The following is a 12,786-nucleotide window of genomic DNA, read 5'->3' on the forward strand; positions in this document are numbered from 1 at the left end:
AACGAAATGAAAACACAAATTATCAAAATTTGTGGGATGCAGCAAAAGCAGTGCTTAGAGGGAAATTTATAGCATTGAATTCATATATGAGAAAAGAAGAAATATCTAAAACCCATAGCCTAAGTTTCCACCTTCAATAACTGGGAAAAGAAAACCAAGGTAAACCCAAAGTAAGAAAATTAAAGGAATACAGGCATACCTCATTTTATTGTGCTTCACTTAATTAGGCTTCACAGAGTTTGCATATTTTACAAATTGAAGGTTTGTGACAATTCTGAATCAAGTAGGTTTATAGGTGCCATTTTTCCAATAGCATTTGCTCACTTTTTGTCTGTCTGTCACATTTTGATAGTTCTCACAATATTTCAGACTTACTAAATTTTTACGGTGATTTTTAATCTGTGATTTTTGCTGTTACTTATTGTTTGGAAGCACCACAAACTTCACCCGTTCATTACAGCAAACTTAATCAATTTTGAGTGTGTTCTGGTTGTTCTACAGACCAGCTGTTTCCTTATCTCATTCCCTCTCCTCAGGCCTCTCTATTCCCTGAGACACAATAATATTGAAATTAGGCCAGTTAAGAACCTACAGCAGTTTCTAAGTGTTCAATTAAAAGAGTCAATTAACATGGTAAACTTCATTTTTGTCTTATTTTAAGGAATTTCCACAGCCACTCTGACTTTTGGCAACTACCACCCCATTAGTCAGGAGCCAGCAATATAGAAGAAAGAGTCTCCATAAACAAAAAGATTATGAGTTGCTGAAAGCTCAGATGATGGTTAGCATTTTTAGCAATGAAATTATTTTTAATTAAGGTGTGTACATTTTTTTAAACAATGCTATTGCACTCTTAATAGGTTATAGTATAGTGTAAACATAACTTTTATAGTCAATGGAAGCCAAAAAATCCACTTCACCTGCTGTATGTGATATTGGCTTTATTGTTGTGGTCTGGAACTACCCTGCAATATCTCCAATGTATGCCAGTAGTAAGAATTAGTGCAAAAATCAATGAAACTGAAATCAGGAAATTAATAGAGAAAATCGGTAAAACTGAAATTTGCTTCTTTGAAAAATCAGTAAAATTGATAAGCCTCCAGTTAGGCCAAGAGGAAAAGAAAGGACACTAGTACTAGGACTAAAATCAGAAATGAAAGAGGGAGCACTACCACAGATCCTATGGACATTAAAGGATAATAGAGAAGAGAAGGGGGAAATGCGGAGACCAGTCATGAGGGTCTCTGGCTGAGAGATGCTGGCGGTAAAGAACCAGAGTGTTAGCAGTTGAGGTGGTAAGAAGTGGTGTGTTGCTTTTGTTGTTGTAATTGTGGTTGTTGTTTAATGTATTTTTATAGAAGGGAAACATGACAGATAAAAAAGAGTCAAGAATGACACCAGAATTTCTGATCTGAGCAACTGGAGTGATGGTCACTTCACAAAACTGAGGGTCAGTTTTGGTGGCATTAGAGAGAGGTGTTCAATTTGAGAAAAATAAGATGTTCTTTTCAAATAGTTAGATATAAAAGTCCATATTAGAAATTTACATATTAGATGGGGCACCTGGGTGGCTCAGTGGGTTAAGCCACTGCCTTCGGCTCAGGTCATGATCTCAGGGTCCTGGGATCGAGCCCCACATCAGGCTCTCTGCTCAGCAGGGAGCCTGCTTCCCTCTCTCTCTCTCTGCCTGCCTCTCCATTTACTTGTGATTTCTGTCTGTCAAATAAATAAATAAAATCTTAAAAAAAAAACCAGAAATTTACATATTAGAGTCTTTAGGATATAAATAAGATTTAAAATCATGAGATTGGATGGGATCAACAAGGGAGTGAGTATAGATAGATAAGAAAAAGCATTCTGAAGAGTAAACCTTGGGTTACTTCAGGGTTAAGAGGTTAGCAAAGCAGAAGGCAAACCAGAAGAGTGGTTTCCTATAAGCCATGTGAAGAAAATACCAAATTCTGTTGATGGGTCAAAAAAGAGGAAGACTGAAATTGATCTTGAATTTAACAAGTTGTTGGAAATCTTCACAAAAGACTGATTGGAGTCTATTTAACAGGTAAAAGAAAGAAGTTATAACATTGTATATGTATATATAAAATTTTTATTAATATATCATAATTAATTTATATATATTGATTTATTTATATATAATTAATTTATATTAATATATATTTAATTTCTTAAAAGAAATATACATATTTCTTTCAAGAAATTTTCCATCAAAGGATGAATGAGCTCTAGGTACAGCAAGGAATGAGGTTAAAATGAGAATATATGTGTGGAAATATATATATATATATATAAAATATGTATATGTATATACATATATAATATATGTATCTGTATATACATATTATATATGTATACTAATGATCATAGTACAGCTGAGAGAAATATTTGATGATGAAGGAGAGGGGACAACTACAGGAACAAGGGTCTTAGGTGGGGCCAGAGCAAATGGATCTAATGAAAATGTAGAGGGTTTGACCTTAAATAGGAACACTTAGAGTTTAGCCCATCAAGAGAAAAGGAAAAATGCTGTGTACTTTTTCTTGAGGATGAGTAGATGTAGCTCTCTCGATCTGTAGCTATAGTAGATCTGTAGCTCACAGAATTTTTGTGAACTCAATGAAAGCAGAGAACTAGAAAAGAGAATAAGGAATAGGTGTTCAGGGTTTGAGAAGAATATGAAACAGAGAGGAAAGAGGAAGAGTAAAAGTAACATAATTGTTTTGCAGCATAAAATGCCCACTTGACTAACTACCATGAAGTTAACGTGAGACAGAGATTTGTACATTTTTTTCCAACCTCTACTGACACCAACTCTTCCCAATTTCGGTTCCAGTGTGGTTTTTTTTGGGGGGGAGGTCCCCTGCCAACAGCACACAAAGCAATTCTTGGACATCATCAGGGTTTTTAAGAATTGAATTCCAGAGTATCTGCCTAGAGATAGCATCAGATTCCATAAGTTAAGCATCCAGTTGTACAAATCTGCCCCCCCCCAACAAACCACTTCACATGCCTGCTGCAAGGCGCAGGCTATTATCTGAACTTCTGATTGAAGGTCCCAGGGACTTCTTCCTTAGGTTCTTTTAATTTGCTTGAATGACTCACAGAATTCAGGGAAATACTTATATTTACCAGTTTATTAAAAGAATATGGGTAAATTGGAAGGGGAGATGAACCATGAGAGACTATGGACTCTGAAAAGCAATCTGAGGGGTTTGAAGTGGCGGGGGGGTGGGAGGTTGGGGTACCAGGTGGTGGGTATTATAGAGGGCACAGCTTGCATGGAGCACTGGGTGTGGTGAAAAAATAATGAATACTGTTTTTCTGAAAATAAATAAATTGGAAAAAAAAAAAAAGAATAGAATAAAGAATACAAATCAGCAGCTGAATGAAAAGATACATAGAGTAAGGTATAAAGCAAGGGTGCAGAGCCTTTGTACCCTCTGCGGGCACACAATTCGTCCCAATCTCCACATGTTCACCAACCCAGAAGCTTTCTGAACCCAGTTTTCCGGGTTTTATGAAGTCTTCATTGATTAGTCATGATTGACTAAGTCACTGGCCATTGGCTGATTCAATCTCCAGCTCCCCTCGCCTCCCCAGAGGTCAGAGTTGTGTTGGGAGGGTGGAGAACTAAAAATTCCAAACTTTGGTCCTCCTGGCAACCAGCTCCCACCCTTAAGCGGGGTCCAAAAGTCAACTTCATTAATATAACAAAAGACACATTTATCACTCTCTATACTTAGGAAATTCCAAGGGTTTGGGGAACTGTGAGCCAGGAACTATAGACAAAGACCAAATACATATAAGAAGTATATTCTGCTCATTCACATGAGAAATATGTATTTCTTATTAATCATAATATCAAACAGCCACATTCAGCTATTCAGGTACATGAATGAAGGAGTTGCAGAGCTGCGTTTAACAAGGGTCAAGGTTTTGTTTAGCAAGTTTGCAAAGAGAAAGCCAGTGAATTAAGATATATGAAAAAGTATTCAAAATGACTGATCATGGAAAAGTGAGAACGTTTGCAAGGGAGTGCTTATAATGATCGACTTAGCTGAGTATGGAAGGAATCAAAGGCCGTAATGGGTAAGGGGAATGGAGGTTGTAGGATCAATAGATCAGAGGTCTGATAAGAGGGAGGATTGAAGGATATTTGGGAACCGAGGATTTGAGGATCTGAAAGTCAGAAAGTGTCAAGAAGACAGTGTATCTAGGGTCTGTGTGACCACAGAGGTCAGTGGCTGAGGTAAGGTGAAAGAAACCATCATTAGAAGGGGATGGCAAAGAAGAAGGAGTCCTTGGAGAATTACATACCTGAATACTGAAATCTCTCAGAATGAAGGAAAGACTTGTGGTGGAGTGAGGCAGGAGTTGTCAAACATTGAGGTGAACCTCAAAGTCCTTTAGATGATTTTTTAAAAGAACCAGAAGTAGATGGTGTGGTGTGATGACATTAATGTTAAAGAAGGGAAGGGGGGGTCATAGGAGAGTCCAGCCTAGTAGTCTGTAAGTGGCAATGAAGAGCAAGGATGAGCTTCTACTAGTTCAGCATGTGTGATGGCTACAGAGCGTTTAGTGCCTTTAAAGGAACCACATCTCAGCAGGAGCAAGAAGATGAAGGGAACTTTCAGAGAGGTTGTTGAGGACATAGGGTGATGTTTGCTAACAATCAGTCCCAGGAGACAGGTAGACAGCTACTGAGACGTGGATGTGCAGAACTATATGGAAATGAGAATGTGGAAAATGAACTCTGTCCTGGGAATCAGGGTTTCTCATTGTGACTGACAAAAGTAGTGATAAAGTCCATTGGACATGTGTCCTAATGATCCAGATAAGTTCTGACAGGGAGGCGAGTATTAGGGAGAACACAAAGGTTGGAATCTATGAACCTTTCTTCATTATCTTGATGAAGGAGTGAAGACTAGAAAAAAGATGGTGTCTCTCTCTCTCTCTCTCTTTTAAGATTTTATTTATTTATTGAAAAGAGAGTGAACACAGAGGGAAAGGGAGAAGGAGAAGCAGACTCCCCTCTAAGTGCAGTGCCTGACTCTGGGCTCCATTCCAGGACTCCGAGATTATGACCTGAGTCAAAGGCAGATGTTTAACCAACTTAACCACCCAGATGCTGCTAGAAAGAAGCTGGTCTTAACTACATGGCTATCATGTTACCACAAAGCCTTTGAAACTTTTCTTTCAAATGCAAAAAGCCCTCCTTATTGCCAAATTTGTTGGCTTCTAAATGGGGCAAGCTCAAATATATTAGCAGGTACCTCTAGTTTCTGTTTTTCCATATAAAATAAATAATAGTTTCCTCTAAAATAAATTATAAAATAACCATGATTTTGGCATATGAGTGAGCAGACGCCAATTGTGGGGTTGCTGCGCTCAGAGCAGTAATAGTAAAGAGAATCTGCCATCTCTTCCCAAACCAATTAGTGATGAAAATAAAACTGCTATGAGTACAACCCTAGGATTACCCCCTGGCTGCTTCTTTCAAGGATTTTTGGATTTTTCAGCATCATTATTTCTGTGGACCACTTAGTAATTTAGGAATACCCTTCCTTTTGGGATTTCCTGTCACTATCTTCTTTCCTGATGACTTTTTCTGAATCACCTTACTTGACTTCTGATCTGTCTCTTAAATAAAATCTAGGCATTCCAAAAATTTTCTAGGTGTTTTCCTTCCTGTTCTATTCTGTAGCAGGAATGTAAATCTAAAATGATGTCAAAGGGTTACCTAACCTACGTGGCTCAGTCGATTAATGGGCCCACTCTTGATTTCAGCTCCAGTCATGATCTCAAAGTCCTGGGATTCAGCTGTGTGCTGGGCTCCATGCTCAGTGGGGAGTCTGCTTGAGGCTTCTCTGCCTCCCTCTGCCCCTCCCCCTGCTCGCTTGCTCTCCCTCTCTCTCTCTTTCTCAGATAAATAAATAAATTTTAAAAATAAGTAAAATGATTTTAAGGGACGTGATGTCATTCCTTGCTCCAAATTATCTTCTCCAATGGAAGTCATAGAGACATTAAAAACAAACAAATTAAACTGCTAATAATAAATGTCCTGTACAAAAAATATTTAATGGAATCTTCACCATGAGACAAGTCTTTTTTCCTCAGGATAACATTAAAGATTTTATACAATTTGACCCTTTTCTTCTTCCAGGGTTTCATTAGCCATCACTTTTTCTCTTCTGGGGACACCCTTTATGCGAGCCACATTTACAACATGCCATTTGTGGATGCTGATTATGTACTGTGTTCCCTCAGCTTTTGCTTATACTGTTTCCTTTACACCGCATGTTCTGCTTCCTTGTCTCCATTTGTTAGTCATTCCAATTCAGAGAAGACTTCTTTTGTGAGGTCTTTCTGAAGAGTATCCCAACCCTCAAATTGTCCAATCATTCCTGTCTGCTGTCATTGCCCTCTATTTACCTTTCTAGTACAGAAGTTGTCAGAGTCTGTTTTACACTTTACCTGTTCACTTAAATTCTTCTTGCTATAAAGGAAATGGGATAATTGTCATTAGATCTCTTTGTGTGTGTGTGTATGTGTGTGTGTGTGTGTGTGTGTGTGTTTTCTCCTTGTCTCAGTATTCTCTGTTAGATTATTTTAGTTTCTCCAGGCCAGTTTTTCCATTCCCTCAGTACTTCACACTATTCTGGGCACATAACTGGTGGTTAAAGAATGTTTATTCAATTAAAATATGATAGGGAATAATTCAGGCTGAAAAGGAAGAGTGAATAACCACCAGCTAAATATGGAGATGACAGCAGAACTGAGTTCTACAAGGATAAGGATTTTAAACTGTTTTGTCTTTTGAGGACATCGTGAAAGTTCATTGAATGAAAAAAAGACTAATAGAAGAGATTTCACACTTACATTTCAATACTTTACCTGGAGCGAAATTCGAGTGTTACATAAGGGTGGAGTCTGTCACATCCTAGTTTATATACGCTTTTGAGAAATGATGGCTATCTTTCTCACATTCAACCTTTTAAAAGCTCTGAACAGACATAAAGGAGAAAAATGTTTTCCCAAGTATAATATTACAAAAACGAGTCAGTCTTCCTTTTAGGAAACTTTTAGGTTTAAGGGATGCTTAGACTCCTTAATTCTATTCAATTTTTTAAATCAATCACTCTTGTGCTGAATATTTTTAAATGAATATGACACTTTGCATGGATCCCATAAATAAACAAAACGTGCACAGCTTTGTTTATGTTAGGAACCTTCTGCTAAGTGTTGCTTCTATTTATTTACTTTTAAATTATGCCAGATTTTTGCAAATTTGAGTCGGTTTGGGGATCAACTTGAAATTTTAAAGACTGGCTATTTATTTTGCTTCTTATACCTTACAAATATGTTAAAGGAGTGGTTTCAAGGGCCAGCAGAAGGTAAAAGAGGACATTATTTATGATGGACTTAATTATGGAAATAGATGTGCTGTACTATAAAAAATGTTATCACTTCTCTTAATTTATTTTAACTTCCTTATTCTCTCTGCTTTCTCCTCATATCCAGAGTTTTTCACCCTACCCATTCTATCTGTACCTTAGATACTCTCTGATTTGTATAAGACAGCACATTTCTGAGACAAAGATGAGGGTAGCAATAGGTTGATAAAACTTTGCTCAGAAAGCCATGTTGCTAAAAACAAGCTCTACTTATAGACAGTCATAAGTGGAATTATAATTCACTAATTCACTCATGATAAAATGCTGGCATCCATAAACTGACTTCTTCTTATCATCTATAATCTGGCATGATTCATGAGATTTAGGGCTGGTTAGCTTTTCAAGAGAGCAGAAATGAAGTGATGAAGTTATATAAGGCAACAGCAGACACTGATACTCATCTCACCAACATCTATCCAGTCCCCACCTCCTTCTTCCTCTTTCTCAGTTGAACCATAATTATGCTCAGATATTTCTTACCCTCCATGTAGTCATGTGCTTCAGGATGATCTCATCGCTAGCTCCAGGGATGTAGGTACCTATAAGAGTAAGTCAATCTCATTCTTTTTGAGAGTGGTTAGTGTAAGTGTGGACATGTAACCTAATTGGATTAATGAGATTTTAGCAGAAGTCAGGCTTAGCTCTTCTAGATTTTATTGCTCTGAAGATACAGACCAAAAAAAGTCCTTTTCTTTCCCTGAAATCTTTTAATGCCTGGAAATGATGATTGGAACTGCTGCAGCAGTAACTGAGGGAAACCTGACTCAAGGAAGAGCCAAGGTGATGGAGATGATTGAGGAAAAAGATGGGAAGAACCTGAATCCCACCCGTGACACACTGATTGTTCCATGCCTGAAGCCTGCCCTATCTGGGACTTCAACATTTAAGCCAGTTTGAGTAATTTTCTCTTACATGTAGTGAGTAGAAATCTGACAACCTTCCTTTTCACTATGGTGGAAGAATAAAGTTATATTATGTTGTGTATAAAGGAAGGATATACATATCTGTGGTTCTTTTGCAAATAGCTTAGTGGTCAGTAAAATATCTAGGGGTTTCATTGGACCTTGTTCAAATTTTGGACTCTTGAAATTTGGTAATGAAAAAAGTTTAAATCAATTAGTGTTACTATCGGGTAACATTTTTTTTTTCCCCATTAATACAGGGTAGCAAAAATCGCAGGGATAGAATAGCTATAAAAATAAAAGCATTCAAAAGAAAATGCCATCAAATCATCATCAAGGGAGCCAAGTTAGTAATAGGTAAAAATAACTGTTCTTTCAAGCAGTGCTACCATCACAAAATGTTAGCAGTTAACAGAGAATAGGATGTAAGCACTGGCCCCTCTTTCAAAGAACAGTTGTGCCCAAAGAAAGAAATATAATGTTATTACAACTATCCAATATATATTACACTTTTAAACATTTTCTTAATTTTTAATTAAATGCAATTCCTAGTTCAGCCACAGTGAGTTAACACAACTAAAATTTTCATCCTATTCACATCCCATTTAAAAAGTAGTTCATAAAAAAAAAAAAGTAGTTCATGTTGGAAGTGGGGCAGGGGTTAATGATAAAATTGAATATGATTTTAAGCTTGATAGAGTCTTGTGGGGTATAATTTCAAAGATGGGATGTTAATTTTTTAATACTAATTTTTTTAATACTAATTCAGGTCACTGTGGCAGTCTGGCAGTTGCTGTTTATTTGGGGAGAGGCAGGGGCAGTGAGGGAGGGAGAGAGGATTGGAAGCAGACTCCCCATTGAGCACAGAGCCAGATGAGGGGCTCGATCCCACAACCCTGAGATCATGACCTGAGCTGAAATCAAGAGTCTGACACTCAACTGTCTGAGCCACCCAGGCACCCCTGTCACTGCTGTATTTAATTAACTTAGAGTTAGGACACTGACAAGGCCACTTCTGGTCCCTAGAATGCCTTTGTACAAATTAGGCCCAGAACTTGGCCCGGCAGGCAGAGCAACGGGCTGGATTCTAGCCCTTACATGTTCATTTGGCCAGGCGTTGCTGAGAAGTGATCAGCTAGCGCAAATGTACTTGGAGGCCCTGAGTCGCACATTCCAGTATTTAGGTGGGCAAGTATTAGATAATACAGAGTGCTAAGAATGCAGGCAAACTGGAGACCCCATCTTGAAGCACAGCTCCAGGTACTATCTCCAGAGGGAAATGTAGACATGAGGTGTTCAGATCTCCCAATCTTTGGGAAAAAGACTGGAGGTCTAACTCAGATAATACCATGAATCCAAGCAAAGGGTGTTTGAGGCCCAAAACCAAACTGTCGACTGGCAGTTGCAGCTGCTTACCTACCTGGTGCATTTCTCCTGATCCTGCTGGGTTCAGGGATGTCTCACCTCCTGGAGGAGATGGACAACCGAGAGAAGTGGAGCAGAGGCCACGTGCTTCATCCAAGGCAAGTCCCAAGTAGGAAAGACCATCAATAGAAATAAGGAAGGGAGGTAGAAAAATAAATGTGATAATAAGTCTGAAGAAAAAAGAAAAAGGAGTATAGAAAATTAAGTACCATGTGGGGAGGAGGGAGTTGTGATTTTCAGGTAGTTTGCCTTTTATAGTAGTGTTCTACTAAATAGCTCCAACACTCTGCTAACATTAATTAAACCTCACAAACCCTGTGAGATAGGTAATTACTATAATTAAACTGATATTCCAGATCAGTAAAATGAGACTTGGAATGCCCAAGGTCATAGTGAGATTGTGTGGCCCAGTTTGGCAGAAAAACCACATGTTCTCACAATACATTACTCCCCTGAGGAGGGCTTCCCTAGCTCTCTCTTCCAATCCCTATTTCTCCCTCTCCATGTTTAGATTAAGGATATACTGATAGGATAAATAAACTTGATCTTTGAGAAGTTAAACTGCAAGCTGATGAGGGAAGCTTAAAAGACAAGATGGAAAAATATCTAAATGAATGCGCCAAATCCCACAAATACATATAATATGCAAATTCCATTTCAATTAATTTCATTTATTTAAAATATTGCCATTTGAATTGCTGATTTCCCTAAATACATCGATAAATCAAGAAACCGATGCACATAAAGCATTGTCCATACTATACAATAGCATAGAAAGATTGCCATTAGTTCGGAAAGAGAACACCACAGACAGACAGAAGGAACTCTTCTTGTTGCTATAACTACGACATAACAAAGGTCAGCACTGGAAAAAACAAAATACAAAAAACAACAACAGCCAAAAAACCCTTCCTGAACTGAGCATTAACAACTCAGGGACATTATCCTGAATTCTTCCTCTGGAAAAAGGAAGATAATAACCCTTCATTTTGAAAAGGGTTAATTGGAGATAAACTAAACAATGGAAATAGACATTTTTAAAAATCAAACATAAAAAATGGTTTTAATTTAAAGTATAATATCGACAGCAATATCAGATACCTGTGCTTTTGCAAGAAGGGATATCAAAGTTACACTGGGAGTCAAAATCTCTGAATTCAGGAGAAAAAAATCCCACAAACATATTATGAATAATGTCTTTATTTTATTTAAAAATGCCACATTCAAAAATGGTGATTTCAAGGAACATTGTTTAATAGAAAATGGTTTAAAATAAATTTAATTTCAAGATGTGATAGAACTTAAAAAACATGACTGTCCTAAGCCTAATTGTATGTCTCTAAAAAGTTAATTTTAGACATAGATTTATTACTAAAATTCTTGGAGATTTTTTTGTTTGTTTTAAATAACTGGACAAGTCCTGTCCGGTAATTTGAAGATTCACAAGCCTATTTATGACATGTCCAGTTTCTGCATATAAATTCATTTTAAACAAAAGCCCACCTCTTGGGGCACCTGAGTAGCTCAGTGGGTTAAAACTTCTGCCTTCAGCTCCTGGCATGATCTCAGGGCCCTGGGATTGAGCCCCTGCATCAGGCTCTCTGCTCAGCGGGGAGCTTGCTTCCTCCTCTCTCTGCCTGCCTCTCTGCCTGCTTCTGATCTCTGTCTGTCAAATAAACAAAATCTTAAAAAAAAAAAAAAAAAAGCCCACCTCTTGTCTGTGAGCTAAGGAGAACATTGGTTATGGGAGTTACTGGGTTTGAGGTTTTGAGTGAGAGTTAGGAGAGGGAATGAGAGTGGGGACTCTGTTACTTGCTTTCTAATGTCCTGTAAATCCTGGCAAGTGAGCCTTGGGCACAGAAGAGAATGACTGAAAGCAGAGAGAGCCTAGGCTACCACATTGCTGAGGGCCTTCAGGATGCAGGGACTGCTGTGACACTGAGTGCTTGTTGACAGAGGTGCGGAAGTGTTTTCTGGTCAGCTCACACTAGCCAGTTTCACAAGATTTCCAAACTTCATGTGACTTTATCATTACTTATCTATCCGGAGAAATACGCTTTCAAGAATGCACAGAGCTCCAAGTCTAAAGAAAATTTTCCTGGGAGAAAGGCCAATGAAAGGGGCCTTGAGACTCCAGGCAGAGAAAAAGAGAGACCCTCCAGGGCAACTTGGGGCTCAAATTGTAAATCTACATTTAAATCTGTTAGCGTCCAGAAGCTACTTACCAGGACTTAGTGTTTTGTACCAAAATTGATTCATTATTTCCTTCATAGTGAATATTTTAAAGAAATGTCTGTGACATTATTGCTTGTGTTTTTAAATATTCCAATGAACAAAACACACCAAATAGTCAAGTACAAGGAAGCCCATATCTTAGCAAAACAAAGCCAGTCAAGGAGACTACAGAAGAAGTGTTCTTCTGGAGACTTCCCTTCCTAGCCTATTATTATTTCAAATTTATAGGATTCTGTGTGTGTGGACAACTATTACACTGCAGGGGCATACCAAAGCTGTAATTTTATAGAAATGAGAATTTACATAACGAGAAGGAGTGCCATGAAGAAATAAGAATGGGTCTAGACCAAATTAGGCTTTGTGAATAACAATTCTAAAAACGAACGTCCAGAATAGTATTTGGTGCATATCTGTCTAGTGTCCAGACTGTATGTAAAAATAGGTGAATGGATGTCCTTGATTAGTATAGGTGATTTGAATATGGTGCTAATGAGTCCAAGGTAATGGGTTTAACCCTGTGAACCCGTTATTTTCATTACCTTCAACAGTCACAGACTTTATCCTTAACGGTGGCCAGCCATTTCATAAATTCATCCTGTTAGTCATTAGAAAGACAAGGCCAGAGAGTGTAGATAGCTTAAGACAAATTTATTATTGCTGGAAAACAGCTCAAAGCACATGACCTGCTGTTGGCAGGTTAAGAGTCCCAGCTTCGAATATGAAGGTCAGCATTGTGATAATGATGTATCGATATT

This window comes from Neovison vison, chromosome 11, assembly GCF_020171115.1.
Source record: "Neovison vison isolate M4711 chromosome 11, ASM_NN_V1, whole genome shotgun sequence".
NCBI lineage: Eukaryota > Metazoa > Chordata > Mammalia > Carnivora > Mustelidae > Neogale > Neogale vison.